Source organism: Jaculus jaculus, chromosome 7 (genome assembly GCF_020740685.1).
Source record: "Jaculus jaculus isolate mJacJac1 chromosome 7, mJacJac1.mat.Y.cur, whole genome shotgun sequence".
NCBI classification, from domain to species: domain Eukaryota; kingdom Metazoa; phylum Chordata; class Mammalia; order Rodentia; family Dipodidae; genus Jaculus; species Jaculus jaculus.
The window spans coordinates 80,767,936-80,783,129 of NC_059108.1; the positions used below are offsets into that span (position 1 = coordinate 80,767,936).

Below are 15,194 nucleotides of genomic sequence, written 5' to 3' on the forward strand. Positions count from 1 at the left end.
CGAGGCCACCCTGAGACTACATAGTGAATTCCAGGTCAGCCTGGGCTACAGTGAGACCCTACCTCAAAAAATAAAAAAATTAAAAAAAAACCAAAAAACCAAAAATAGGAAAAGTCTATAGAGGCCTAGGGAGATGACTCTGGATTAAAGCACTTGCTATACAAGCCTGATGACCTGAATTTGTATCCTCAAAACCCACTCTCTCTCCACCTGCCTATTTCTGTATCTTTCTCTCTCTCTCAAATACACACACACACACACACACATATATACACATACACATACATACACACATACACATGGCTGGAGAGATGGCTTAGCAGTTAAGGCACTTGCCTGCAAAGCCAAAGGATCCAGGTTCAATTCCCCAGGACCCACATAAGCCAGATGTACAAGGGGGCGCATGCATCTGAAGTTTGTTTGCAGTGGCTAGAGGCCCTGGCACGCCCATTCTCTCTGTCTCTCTTTACCTGCCTATTTCTGTATCTCTTTCTCTCTCTCAAATAAATAAATAAAAATAAAAATATTTTTTAAACCCGCATAAGGGCTGGAGAGATGGCTTAGCAGTTAAGGAACTTGCCTGGGAAGCCTAAAGACCCAGGTTCAATTCCCCAGTGCCCACATAAGCCAGATGCACAAGGTGATGTATGCATCTGGAGTTCATTTGCAGTGGCTAGAGGCCCTGCCATGCCCATTCTTTCCCTCCCTCCTTCTTTCTCTCTCAAATAAATAAATAAAACTTTTTTTTTCCCTTTTTTGAAGTAGGGTCTCACTCTAGCCTAGGCTGATTTGAAATTCACTTTGTAGACTGAAGCTGGCCTCAAACTCACAGAAATCCTCCTAGGTCTGCCTCCCAAGTGCTGGGATTAAAGGCATGGGCAACCACACCCAGCTCCCAGGGATCTTTGATTAAAATAAAAACTTCCTATTTAAGTCTCTATCAGCCAGCTGGAGGAAGTATCACTGGGGACAGATCTTGTAGTCCAGTCTACCTTGGAAAAACCAAAAAAGAAAAAAAAATCTCTGGGACAATGGGGAACATATATTCACATTCAAACTACCACATGTAACATGCACAAAACACTAGGTTCAATCCCCAGCACTGCATAAACCTGTAATCCCAGTACATAGGACGTAGAGCAGGAAAATTAGATCTTTAAGGTCATCCTCAGCTACATAAGCTCAAGGCCAGCTTGAACTACATGAGACCATGTCTCAAAGAAAAAATGAGTCTTAATTACAGTCTTGATAGGGGACATCAACATGTAATCAAATAGTCATTAACAGGTTATAGTGTAAGCATGAACTAGAACTTGAATGATTCTACTGCTTATTAACTCCATGACCCTGAGCAAAACACTTCATTATTTTCGTTTTGTTTTGTTTTTCGAGGTAGGGTCTCACTCTAGCCCAGGTTGACCTGGAATTCACTATGGAGTCTCAGGGTGTCCTCAAACTCATGGCAATCCTACTACCTCTACCTCCCGAGTGCTGGGATTAAAGGGTGCGCCACCACACCCAGCATCCATTTACCTTTTTTAATTTGGTTTTTCGAGGTAGGGTCTCACTCTAGCCCAGGCTGACCTGGAATTCACTATGTAGTCTCCAGCTGGCCTGGAAGTCACTGAGATCCTCCTACTTCTGCCTTCCAAGGGCTGGAATGAATGCGTGCACACCACACCTGGCTCCATTTACCACTTTTTTTTTTTTTTTAACATTTATTTATTTATTTATTTATGAGAGTGGAAGAGGGAGAGAGAGAGAATGGGCGCACCAGGGCCTCCAGCCCCCACTTACCTTTTTTAAGACTAGGTTTCTTCACTGGCCTGGAACTCACTAAATAAACTAGATTGGCTGGCCAGTAAACCTCAGGGATCCACCTGTCTGCCCCCTCACACTGGAATTACAATAGTGCACCACCATGCTTAGCTTTTAGTAGCTGTTAACATGGGTTCTGAAGATCAAACTCAGGTCTACATACTTGGAATGCAAGCATTTTACCAACTGAGCCATCTCCCCAGCCCCCAAGGAGGAAATGTTTTTATTAAATATTATCTCATTATCTCAACTTTGTGTGTGTGTGTGTGTGTGTACACATGTGTATAAGGTTACATTTGTGATGTACATAGAAAGCTTTTAGACAGGCTTTTAGGCCCTGGTGCATCCATTCTCATGTTCTCTCCCTTTCTTTTCCTTTGCTCTTCAAATAAAGGTTTTTTGAGGTAGGGTCTCACTTTGGCCCAGGCTGACCTGAAATTCACTATGTATTATCAGGGTGGCCTTGAACTCACAGCAGTCCTCCTACCTCTATCTCCCTGGTATTAAAGGCATGCAACACCATGTCTGACAATTAAATTTTTTTTTCAAGGTAGGGTCTCACTCCAGTCCAGGCTGACCTGGAATCCACTATGTAGTCTCAGGGTGGTCTTGAACTCACGGCAGTGCTCCTACCTCTGCCTCCCAAGTGCTGGGATTAAAGGCATGCGCCACCATACCCGGCTATTAAATTTTTTATTAAGTATTTATTTATTTGCAAGGAGAGAGAGAATAGGCATACCAGGGTCTCCAGCTGCTGAAAATGAATTCCAGATGCATATACCACTCTGTGCATCTGGCTTTACGTGGGTACTGGGGAATTGAACCCAGGTCATTAGGCTCTTCAGATAAGTGCCTTAGCTACTGAGTCACCTCCCCAGCCCCCAGACAAATAAATTTTTATAATTTTAATATATTTTTAAAAGAATTGTTTTTTTTAATTATTTATTTATTTATTTATTTGAGGCCAACAGACACAGAGAAAAAGACAGATAGAGGGAGAAAGAGAGAATGGGCGCGCCAGGGCTTCCAGCCTCAGCAAACGAACTCCAGACGCGTGTGCCCCCTTGTGCATCTGGCTAATGTGGGACCTGGGGAACTGAGCCTTGAACCGGGGTCCTTAGGCTTCACAGGCAAGTGCTTAACCGCTAAGCCATCTCTCCAGCCCATTATAATTTTTAATATTTATTTGAGAGAGAGGAAGATAGAATGGGTGTACCAGCACCTCCAGCCACTACAAATGAACTCCAGATGCATGTGCCACCTTGTGCATCTGGCTTTACATGGGTATTGGGGAATCGAACCTGGGTCCTTTGGCTTTGCAGGCCAAACCACTAAGTCATCTCTCCAGCCCCATAAATAATTTTGGGGGGAGTGTTTTGAGGTAGAGTCTCACTCTAGCCCAGGCTAACCTGGAATTCACTATGTAGTCCCAGGGTGGCCTTGAACTCAATCCTCCTACATCTGCCTCCCAAGTGCTGGGATTAAAGGTGTACACCACCATGCCTGGCCTCTTTTTTAAAAAGTAACTTTTTATTAACAACTTCCATAAATATAGACAATAAACCATAATAATTCCTTCCTATCACCCCCATTTTCCCCCTCCCAAATCCACCCGCTGTTGAATTCCTTCTTTCCAACTAGTCTTCTATATTGATGTCATCATCTTTTCTTCTTATAATTTTTCTTTTTATTATTTTTTTCTTTTATTTTTTTCTCTTACTATTATTTTTTGAATTCACTATGTAGTCTTAGGTTACCTCAAACTCCTGGCAGTCCTCCTACTTCTGCCTCCCAAGTGCTGGGATTAAAGGTGTGCGTTACCATGCTGGTCTTTTTTCTTATTATGAATGTCTTGTGAAGGTAGTACCAACCACTGTGAGGTCATGAATATCAAGGCCACTTTGTGTCTGGAAAATAGTATTGCAAGCAGTCCTACCCTTCCTTTGGTTCTTACATTCTTTCCAGCACCTCTTTCGCAATGGATCCTGAGCCTTGGAGGGTGTGATAGAGATGTCTTACTTAGTGCTGAACACTCACTCCACTGTCACTTCTTCTTAGCACTGTGTTGAGTTTTGAGTCACCCCAGTGGTCACCACTATCTGAAAAGAGAAGCTTCTCTAACCAAAAGTGACAATAGCATTAAAATATAGGCATAAGCATAAGTGTTTATAGGGCAGTTTGGTGGGCAAATATATTAATTTAGCCAGAAAACAGTAGTCTTTACTCCCCTAGGGCTTATGTCTCCCCGGTTTGTCTTACTCTTAGGATTTTCTAGACTCCCTGCTCAGGCATCTAGTTTGTGGTGCTTTCTCCAATGAAATTTCCATTCTCTATTCTTTCTTTTCTTAAATTATTTCCGTATGTGTGCGCATGTGTGTGTGTGCCATGCCAGGTCCCTTGCCACTGCAGAAGGATGTCATTCAATTTACATGGGTGGCTTAGGAATTGAACCTGGGGGCTGGGAGATGACTCAGTGGCCAAAGGTTCTTGCTTGCAAAGCCTGACAGCCCATGTTCAATTCCCAGTACCCATGTGAAGCCAGATGCACAAAGTGTGCATGCATGTGGACTTCATTTGCAGTGGCACTAGAAATTGAACCTGGGCCAGTAGGCTTTGCAAGTAAGAGCCATTAACTGCTGAGTCATCTTTCCAGCCCCTTTTTCTTTTTCTTAATTTTTTTTTAATTGAACTCTTTAGTTTTCTTTTAAATGATACATAGAAGATGGAAAGGACATGACTTATTTAAACCGTTTTTCCCTCCCCAGCCTGTCCCTTTGCCATATTTAAACTCCTTACTATGGAATGTTTTAGATGTTTTGTATTAAGAACTACTGGGTTAGCATTTGAAAACTATTTCCTTCCTAATTTCTTTTCTTTAAAAACATTTATTTTTATTTATTTATTAGAGAGAGAGTGTGAGAATGGGCACACCAGTGCTTCCAGCCACTGCAAACAAACTCCAGACACAGGCGCCACCATGTGCATCTGGCTCATGTGGGACCTGGAGAATTGAACCTGGATCCTTAGGCTTCACAGACATACATACATCCTTAACCACTAAGCCATCTCTCCAGCCCCCTAATTTCTTTTTTTTTTTTTTCTTTTTTTTTTTAATTTTTATTAACATTTTCCATGATTATAAAATATATCCCATGGTAATTCCCTCCCTCCCCACCCCCACACTTTCCCGTTCTAATTTCTTTATTGTAGATTGAAGACTGCTTCACTTTAATCTCAAACTGATGAAATCAGACTTCCCAACTCCACAAAAGACAAATGATCAAGTGGGTTCCACTTTCTGTTATTGCCGTCGACAGATCAGGCTACTGTGGTTTCCCTGTCACCGGCTGCCGCTCCTAGGCTCAGATAGTTCCTGTTTGCTCGTTTGTGTTTGCAAGGTAAAGTACTCATACAGAGAACACACATTCTCAGTTTTCAAACTTGAGGCACCATCCCTTCATGAGTCTCACAGGGTTATCAGTTATCCTTGTTTTATTTTCACATTGAAGGGCCTCTATCAGTTTCATTTACTCACTTCCCTCTGTGTTCTAGGAATAAAACCCAAGTTTTTAAATAAAGAAACAGTAATTGGATTTGTATTGAACATTTTTTTATTTTTTTAAAATTTTTATTAGCATCTTCCATGATTAAAAAAAATACCCCATGGTAATTCCCTCCCCCTCACACTTTCCCCTTTGAAATTCCATTCGCCATCATATTACCTCCCCATCTCAATCATTGTACTTACATATATACAATATCAACCTATTAAGTACCCTCCTCCTTTCCTTTCTCTTCCTTTTAATTTATTTTTGAGAGGAGACAGAGAGAGAGAGAGAATGGCCATGCCAGAGCCTTTCAGCTGCTGTGAACAAACTCCAGATTGTGTGCCCCCTTGTGTGACATTGCACACATGCATCACTATGTCTGGCTATGTGGGACCTTGAGATTCAAACATATGTTCTTAGGCTTCGCATGCAAGCACATTAACTGCTAAACAATCTCTCCAGTCTTCTTTTTCTTTGTTTTTGTTATTGTTGTTTTCTGTGTTTGTTTGGTTGGTTGGTTGGCTGGTTGTTTTTTTTCAAGGTAGGGTCTTGCTCTAGCTCAGGCTGATCTGAAATTCACTGTGGAGTCTCAGGCCTCAGGGTGGCTTTGAACTCACAGCGTTCCTCCTACCTCCACCTCCCAAGCACTGGAATTAAAGGCGTGTACCACCACGCCTGGCTGCAAACACCTTTTAAAAAATATATATATATATTTTTTTGTTTGTTTGTTTTGTTTTGTTTTGTTTTTTGAGGTAGGGTCTCACTCTAGCCCAGGCTGACCTGGAATTCAGTATGGATTCTCAGGGTGGCCTTGAACTCATGACGATCCTCCTACCTCTGCCTCCCGAGTGCTGGGATTAAAGGCGTGTGCCACCACGCCCGGCTATTTTTTTTTTATTTGACAGAGATAAAAAGATGGGGGGGGGGGGAGAATGGGTGTGCCAGGCCTCCAGCCACTGCAGACAAACTCCAGACACATGTGCCACCTTGTGCATCTGGCATACATGGGTCCTGGGGAATCGAACCGGGATCCTTTAGCTTTGCAGGCAAATGCCTTACTCTTACTCGCTAAGTCATCTCTCGAGCCCTGCACACACATTTTTGAAAACATATTTATTGCTGGGCATGGTGGCTCATGCCTTTAATCCCAGCATTCCAGAGGCAGAGGTAGGAGGATCATCATGAGTTCAAGGCCACCCTGAGACTACATGGTAAATCCCAGGTTAGCCTGGGCTAAAACAAGACCCTACCTTGAAAAAAAAAAATGAACAAATATTTTTAATATTTTATTTATTTACTTGAGACAGAGAGAGAGAGAAGGAGAGAGATAATGTAAGCATACCAGGGCCTTTTGTCATTACAAGCAGACTCCAGATGTGTGTGTCACTTGTGCAATCTATCTAGTCCCTTGTATATACTTTTGAGTGTGGAATCTCCTAACTTCCTTGCCCTCAGACCAACTTCTGCAGCTGTATGTGGTATTGACTGTAGAGTTCATGAATAGAGGACATTCATAGCTGCTGTCTGACCACTCCCAAAATTTATCTAAGCAAAAGCTCCTTTTTATTGTCTTGCCTCAGTCTCTTCCTTCCTCCCTGATGATTACTAATCAGGACCTGCGTCTATAGCTCATCTGCTCTTCGCAAACATGTTCTTGTCTCTTGAGGCTCTGTGTTATTTACCCTGGTACTGTATTTTTTTAAACTTTAATTTAATTTTATTTACTTGCAAGCAGAAAGAGAGGGAGGATAGACAAAGAGAATGAGTGTGCCAGGGCTTCTAGCCACTGCAAATGAACTCCAGATGCATGTGCCCCCTTGTATATCTGGGTAATGTGGGTACTGGGAAATTGAACCTGGGTCCTTTGGCTTTGCAGGCAAGCACCTTACCCTCTAAGCCATCTCTTTAGCCCACATTGTATATTTTAAAGCAGAAATAGTTTATAGTTGTGCCTTCTACTTTCTTACACTGTGTAACCCTACAATTATGAACTGGGTAATTGTTTATGAGCATGTGAAGAAAGATACATTCCAGCTTCAGATGCCTTCAGCTCTTCTTTTGAAACGTGCATCCTAATGAGTATTAATTCAACATGTCCTTGTTTGCAGTCCTTCTGTGGAAGTCATTGTGAAACAATACTGTGTTTGAGAGGTGGAAACCAATTTGATCCCTTGAGGTAACATCTCAGTGGGATCTTTTTACATCTCATATTACTGCTTAATGCAACCAGGGCATTTAAAAGGCAAAGGTTTGGCCATGGGTGCCTTTGAAACAGTATTTTTCCTCTTACTTAGCCATTGAAATAGAAAGTAGAAGACTGTAATTCCTGTAACTTTGCTGAGAAATAGGCCAGACTCAAAAATATAAATATGTTTTGCCTCATATGCAGAATTTAGATGTGTACATGTGTTTGCATGTTTGCATATGTATTATTTATTTTTATTTAAATTTTTATTGACAACTTCCATAATTGTAAACAATATCCCATGGTAATTCCCTCCCTTCCCCCCACATTCCCCATTGAAACTCCACTCTCCATCATACTCCCTCCTCCTCTCAATCAGTCTCTCTTTTATTTTGATGTCATGATCTTTTCTTCCTATTTGATGGTCTGGTGGAGATAGTGTCAGGCACTGGGAGGTCATGGATATCCAGGCCATTTTGTGGGTGGAGGAGCACATTGTAAGAAGTCCTACCCTTCCTTTGGCTTTTACATTCTTTCTGCCACCTCTTCCACAATAGACCCTGAGCCATAGAAGGTGTGACTGAGATATTTCAGTACTGAGCACTCCTCTGTCACTTCTTCTCAGCACCATGGTGCATTCTGAGTCATCCCAAGGTCATTGCCATCTGAAGAGAGAAGATTCTCTAGCCAAAAATGAGAGTAGCATTGATATATAGGTATGAACATTAAAAGAAGTGCTTACTGGGCATTTTGGTAAGCATAATATATACTTTTAGCCACACAGCAGCAGACATTACACTCCTAGGACTCATGACTACCAGTTTTAAGTTTTCAGTATCAGGGATGTGTTCCCTCCCATGGAGTGGACCTCCAGTCCAATTAGAGGGCAAGTGGTTTCCCCCATAACAAATGTGCCACTATTGTACCCATTGGCTCATTTGGCCTGGCTGGCCAAATATAAGGCTTGCAGGGTCCACTGTTAGGTATCTTCACTGGTGTTTTCTCTTTCTCCCATTGAACTGCATGCAGAATGGCTTCTTCTAGCTTTCTGTCAGCTGGTCTACATGAAAGAGGTTATCAGCTCAGTGCCAGCAGGATTTCTCAGTGGCCTTGCAGCCCAAGTATGTGGAGTCTTTAGCAATAGGGTTTACCATCTATTCCTGGTGGGAAACCAAGGGCCTTGGCAATGGCCTATAATGTTTTGGGGGCATCAGGGATCTCCCTAGCCAACAGCTCACTGGAAGGTATCTCATCCCTGGCACTTAAAATTTTCTACTGTCAATCTACGGCTCCTGAGTCTTCCACTGTCCATAAAAGTAGGATTCCATATGATTTATTTATATCCTCTTAGATTTTGATTAACCCTTCCTCCACTGTCCTTTACTCAGTCTCTTCCCCTGACCTCATTTTCGGCCTTTTCACCCCCATTAATCTGTTCTTCTACTTACATATATACAATACCATCCTATTAAGTACCCTCCTCCTTTCCTTTCTTTTCCCTTTATATCTCCTTTCTAGCTTACTTGCTTCTGCTACTGAGTTTTTTCTTTCTCACACAGAAGCCCAATCATCTGTAGCTAGGATCCACATATGAGGGAGAACATATAGCGCTTGGCTTTCTGGGCCTGGGTTACCTCACTTAATATAATCCTTTCCAGGTCCATCCATTTTCCTGCAAATTTCATAACTTCATTTTTCTTTACTGCTGAGTAGAACTCCAGTGTATAAATGTGCCACATCTTCATTATCCACTCATCAGTTGAGGGACATCTAGGCTGGTTCCATTTCCCAGCTATTGTGAATTGAGTGGCAATAAACATGGTTGAGCATGTACTTCTAAGGAAATGGAATGAGTCCTTAGGATATATGCCTAGGAGTGCTATAGCTGGGTCATATGGTAGATCAATCTTTAGCTCTCAGAAACCTCCACACTGATTTCCACAATGGTTGGACCAGATTGCACCCACCAATAGTGTGGAAGGGTTCCTCTTTTTCCACATCCCTGCCAGCATTTATTTATTTTTTTATTAATTTTTTAATTTTTATTTGCATTTTCCATGATTATAAAAAAAAAATCCCATGGTAATTTTTTCCCTTCCCACCCCCCACACTTTCCCTTTGAAATTCCATTCTCTACCATATTACCTCCCCATCACAATCATTGTACTTACATATATGCAATATCAACCTATTAAGTACCCTCCTCCCTTCCTTTCTCTTCCCTTTATGTCTCCTTTTTAACTTACTGCCTGCCAGCATTTATGATCATTTGTTTTTATGATGGTAGCCAAACTGACAGGACGAGATGGAATCTCAATGTAGTTTTAATCTGCATTTCCCTGATGACTGGGGATGTAGAACATTTTTTAGATGCTTATATGCCATCTGCATTTCTTCTTTTGAGAACTCTTGATTTAGCTCCATAGCCCATTTTTAATTGGCTTGACTTCTTACTATTTAACTTTTTGAGTTCTTTGTATATCCTAGATATTAACCCTCCATCAGATATATAGCTGGTGAAGATTTTTTCCCATTCTGTAGGTTGCCTCTTTGCTTTATTCACAGTGTCCTTTGCCATACATAATCTTTGTAATTTCATGAGGTCCCAGTGGTTAATCTGTGGTTTTATGGCCTGAGCAACTGGGGTTATATTCAGAAAGTCTTTGCCAAGACCAGTATGTTAAAGGGTTTCCCCTACTATTTCCTCTAGCAATTTCAGAGTTTCAGGTCTGATGTTAAGGTCTTTAGTCCATTTGGATTTAATTCTTGAGCATGGAGAGAGAGAAGAATCTATTTTCATCCTTCTACAGATACATATCCAGTTTTCCCAGCACCATTTGCTGAAGAGGCTGTCTTTTCTCCAATGAGTATTTTTTGGCATTTTTATTAAATATCAGGTGGCTATAGCAACCTGGGCTTGCATCTGGGTCCTCTAGTCTGCTCCATTGATCTACATGTCTGCTTTTGTGCCAGTACCATGCTGGTTTTGTTACTATGGCTCTGTGGCATAGGTTAAAATCAGGTATGGTGATACCACCAGCCTTATTTTCATTGCTCAGTATTATTTTAGACATTTGAGGTTTTTTGTGATTCCAAATGAATTTTTGGATTGTTTTTTCTATTTCCATGAAGAATGCCTTTGGAATTTTGATGGGGATTGCATTAAATGTGTAAATTGCTTTTGGTAAGATTGCCATTTTCACAATATTGATTCTTCGAATCCAGGAACAAAGGATGTTTTTCCATTTCCTAGTGTTTTCTGCAATTTCTCACTTCAGTGTTTTATTGTTTTCATTGTAGAGATCCTTTACTTCCTTGGTTAGGTTTATTCCAAGGTTCTTTATTTTCTCTGATGCAATTGTGAATGGGAGTGATTCTCTGATTTCATCCTCTGTATGTTTGTTGTTAGCATATAAGAATACTACTGATTTCTGTGTATTTATTTTGTATCCTGCTACATGGCTATAGGTGCTTATCAGCTCTGCTAGTTTGCTGGTAGAGTCTTTAGGGTCCTTTATATATAGAATCATGTCATCTGCAAATAATGATAACTTGATCTCTTCCTTTCCAATTTGTATCCCTTTTATGTGTGTCTCTTGCCTTATTGCTATGGCTAAGACTTCCATTACTATATTAAATAAAATTCAGGACAGTGGACACCCTTGTCTTGTTCCTGATTTTAGTGGAAAAGCTTCCAGTTTTTCCCCATTTAGTAATATGTTGGCTGTAGGCTTGTCATAAATAGCCTTTATTATATTGAGATATGTTCCTTCTATTCACAGTCTCTGTAGGACTTTTATCATGAAGGGATGTTGGATTTTGTTAAATGCGTTCTCTGTGTTTAATGAGATGATCATATGATTTTTGTCCTTCAGTCCATTTATATATTACATTTATCGATTTGCATATGTTGAACCATCCCTGCATATCTGGGATAAAGCCTACTTGGTCAGGGTGAATGATCTTTCTGATGTATTCTTGTATTCTGTTTGCCAATATTTTGTTGAGAATTTTGGCATCTATGTTCATGAGGGAGATTGGTCTGTAATTTTCTTTTTTTGTTCTATCTTTGCTTGGATTTGGTATCAGGATGATGCTGGCTTCATAGAAGGACCTTGGTAGGATTCCTTCTTTTTCTATTTTATGGAAAAGCTTAAGAAACAATGGCGTTAGTTCTTCCCTGAAGGTCTTTAAAAATCAGGAGTGAATCCATCTGGGCCTGGGCTTTTTTTAGTTGGGAGATTTTTGATTACTGTTCGGATCTCCATGCTTGTTATAGGTCTATTTAAGTGATTAATCTCATCTTGATTTAATTTAGCTAGGTCATTTAAAGCAAGGAAATCATCCATTTCTTTGAGATTTTCATACTTTGTAGAGTATATGCTTTATAGTGTGTTCCTATGATATTTTGAATTTCTCTGGCATCTGTTGTGATGTTACCTTTTTCATCTGTATAATGTTATTCATTTGTGTCTCTTCTTTCTTTCTTTTGGTCAAATTTGCTGAGAGTTTATCAAACTAGTTTATCCTTTCAAAGAACCAACTCTTTGTTTTATTGATTCTTTGGATTGTTTTTAAGTGTTTTTTGTTTGTTTGTTTCTATTTCATTAATTTCTGCCCTAATCTTTATTATTTCTTCCTGTTTACTGATTTTTGGTTTGCCTTGTTCTTCTTTTTCCAAGGCTTTAAGGTGAAACATTAGGTCATTTACTTGAGACCTTTCTAATTTCTTAATATAGGCACTTAAAGTTATAAATTTACCTCTTAAGACTGCCTTCATTGTGTCCCAGAGATTTTGGTATGTTGTGTTCTCATTATCATTTGACTCTATAAATTTTTTGATGTCCTTTTTGATTTCGTCATTGACCCATTCATCATTTAGTAGTGTGTTGTTTAATTTCCATGATTTTGTGTATGCTCTATAGCCTTTCTTGCTATTGATTTGCAGTTTGATTCCATTGTGGTCAGATAGAATGCAAGGAATTATTTCAATTTTTCTGTATTTGTTAAGATTTGCTTTGTGTCCTAATATATGGTCTATTTTAGAGAATGTTCCATGTGCTGTTGAGAAAAATGTCTATACTGCAGCATTTGGATGAAATGTCCTGTAGGTATGTGTTAGGTCCATTCCTTCTATAACCTCATTTAGTCCAGATGCCTCTCTGTTTATTTTTTTCCCGGCATGTCCTGTCAATTGATGAGAGTGGGGCGTTGATGTCACCCACTACCACTGTGTTTGGTGTTATCTGTGACCTTAGCTCTAATAGCGTTTGTTTGATGAATTTGGGGGCCCCCATGTTAGATGCATATATGTTTAGAATTGTAATGTTGTCCTGTTGGAGGGTGCCTTTAATCAATATACAGTATCCTTCCTTATGTTTCTTAACTAATGTTGGACTGAAGTCTACCTTGTCAGATATTAGGATAGCAACCCCTGCTTGTTTTCCAGGTCCATTTACTTACCATTTTCCAAAATTCACCCTAAAATAGTATCCATCCTTTGTAGAAAGGTGGGTTTCTTGGAGGCAACAAATTGAAGGATCCTGCTTTTTAACAGTCTGCGAACCTATGCCTTTTGGTTGGGGCATTGAGGCCATTGATATTAAGAGATAATATTGAAAGGTGTGTATTCATTTTTGCCATTTTTTTTTGTAGTTCTTCCGGTTTTACCTTTGCTCTCTTGTGTTCAGTAGTATTTGAGTATTATTTGTTTTTTCCTGGTTCCTCATATGTGTACTTTTCTTTTTCTTCAGCATGGAGGATTCTTTCAAGTATTTTCTGTAGAGCTGGTTTTGTCTTCATATGTTCCTTAGGCTTGCTGTTGTCGTGGAATGTCCTTATTTCTCCATCTATTTGAATGGATTGTTTTGCAGGATAAAGTAAGCTTGGTTGACAGTTGTTATCTAACAGGACTTGGAATACATCACTCCATGCCCTTCTGGCTTTTAAAGTTTGTGTTGAGTAATTTGCTATAATCCTGATGGGCTTGCCTTTGTAAGTAACTTGATTTTTTTTCTCTGGCTGCTTTCAATATTTTTTCTTTGGTCTGCATGTTTGGTAGTTTGATTATAATATGGCGAGGAGAGGTTCTTTCCAGGTTTTGTCTGGCTGATGTTCTAAAGGATTCCAGTATCTGCATTGGCACCTCTTTCCCAAATTGGGGGAAGTTTTCTTCTATGATTTTGTTGAAGATGCCTACTATGCCTTTGGAGTGAAATTCTTCTCTTTCTACTATGCCCTGAATTCATATGTTTGATTTTTTCATAGTGTCCCGAATATCTTGAAATGCCCACTCATACTTTTCTATTAGTTTGTCTTTCTCTTTGTTGGACTATATTAGATCTGCTACCTGGTCTTCTAGCTTAGATATTCTGTCCTCTCCTTCATCCATTCTACTGGTGAGATTTTCTGCAGAGTTTTTTATTTCATTAACTGTGTTCTTCATTGCTAGTAATTCTGACTGATTTTTCTTTATTATTTCTATTTCCTTATTTATGTCTATTACTTACCTCTTTATTTCATTAAATTGGCGTCCTATGTTTTCTTTGATTCCTTTGATTTCTTCTTTGACTTCTTTAATATGTTTATAATCATTCTTTTGAAATCTTTTTCAGGCATTTCCTCTAACTTGTTCTCACTGGAGGTCATTTTCTGATATATTAATAGTTTTTGGTGGATTTATATTGTCTTGATTTTTGGTGTTTCTTGTGTTATAATATATATATATTTGCATCCTGTATTATTTAATGATTGGATTTTCTAGTTAGATGGGTATTATTATGTATCAGACAATCTGATGTTATATAACTTCAGGGTAGGAGCTTAAGGCGTTAGGTGTGGCTCTCAAGACTCTCAGAGTATTTATCCACTAGTAGGTATTATGACAACCAGATCCTCTAACTGTCCCTTAGGGTGTGTGGTACCCCGCCCACACCCTTAATCCTGACAACAAGAAGGCTAAGATTTCTGATCTGTTGAGGGTTCCAAATCAGTTTGTGACCAGGTGAGACCCTTCCCTGGTGTAATCCCACTTACCTGTTCCTGCCTGGGTCCCACTGTTGGCTCAAGTTGGTGTGGCCAGATCCCTGGACCACTGCTCTGTTCGCTGGAGCTGGGCACTGGAAGTGGGGGAGGGGAGGTGGCCGATGCTGCTCTGGTTCTCTCGCTGTTCCACGTGTTCTTCGACCTTGTGATCTGCTCGTCCATTGTTCACTGCCGCTCTCCCTTCATGTTCTTTAGTTTGCGGAGAGCCCGGTGTGAGTGGAAGCTCCCCTAACCTGATTTTTCCTGCTGCTGCGATCGGTGGACCTGCTGGAGCTGCTTCTGCCGGCCTATGTGGGCTCTGGATACTCTGGATCTCTCCTACTTCTTTGTTGCCATTTCAATTTTCTATACACATCACTTTTTAGTAAAAGTGTGTATTTTGCTGAGGTTTTTTATTTTGGCCTTTCCCCCCTAGGCTGCTTTGGCATGGTACTTATGCCACCATCTTAACTGGAAGTTCCCATCTCTATATTTTTATGGCGCCGCTAGAGCTGACAAATGAATTGGCTGAGTGTGAGTAGTACTGCTCATGCTCAAAATTATCTTGTGGTAACTAACGGAAGTTTATGTACGGCTACTGTTAGTTCTTAGAAATGAAG

At 40.2% G+C, this 15,194-nt stretch overlaps 1 protein-coding gene across 3 annotated transcripts in view; it reads left to right on the forward strand.

Moving 5' to 3' along the window:
• Ap4s1 (adaptor related protein complex 4 subunit sigma 1) overlaps positions 1-15,194 on the forward strand; it is a 67,409-nt gene that overhangs the window by 17,668 nt on the left and 34,547 nt on the right. The gene's annotated exons all lie outside the window — the stretch shown is intronic.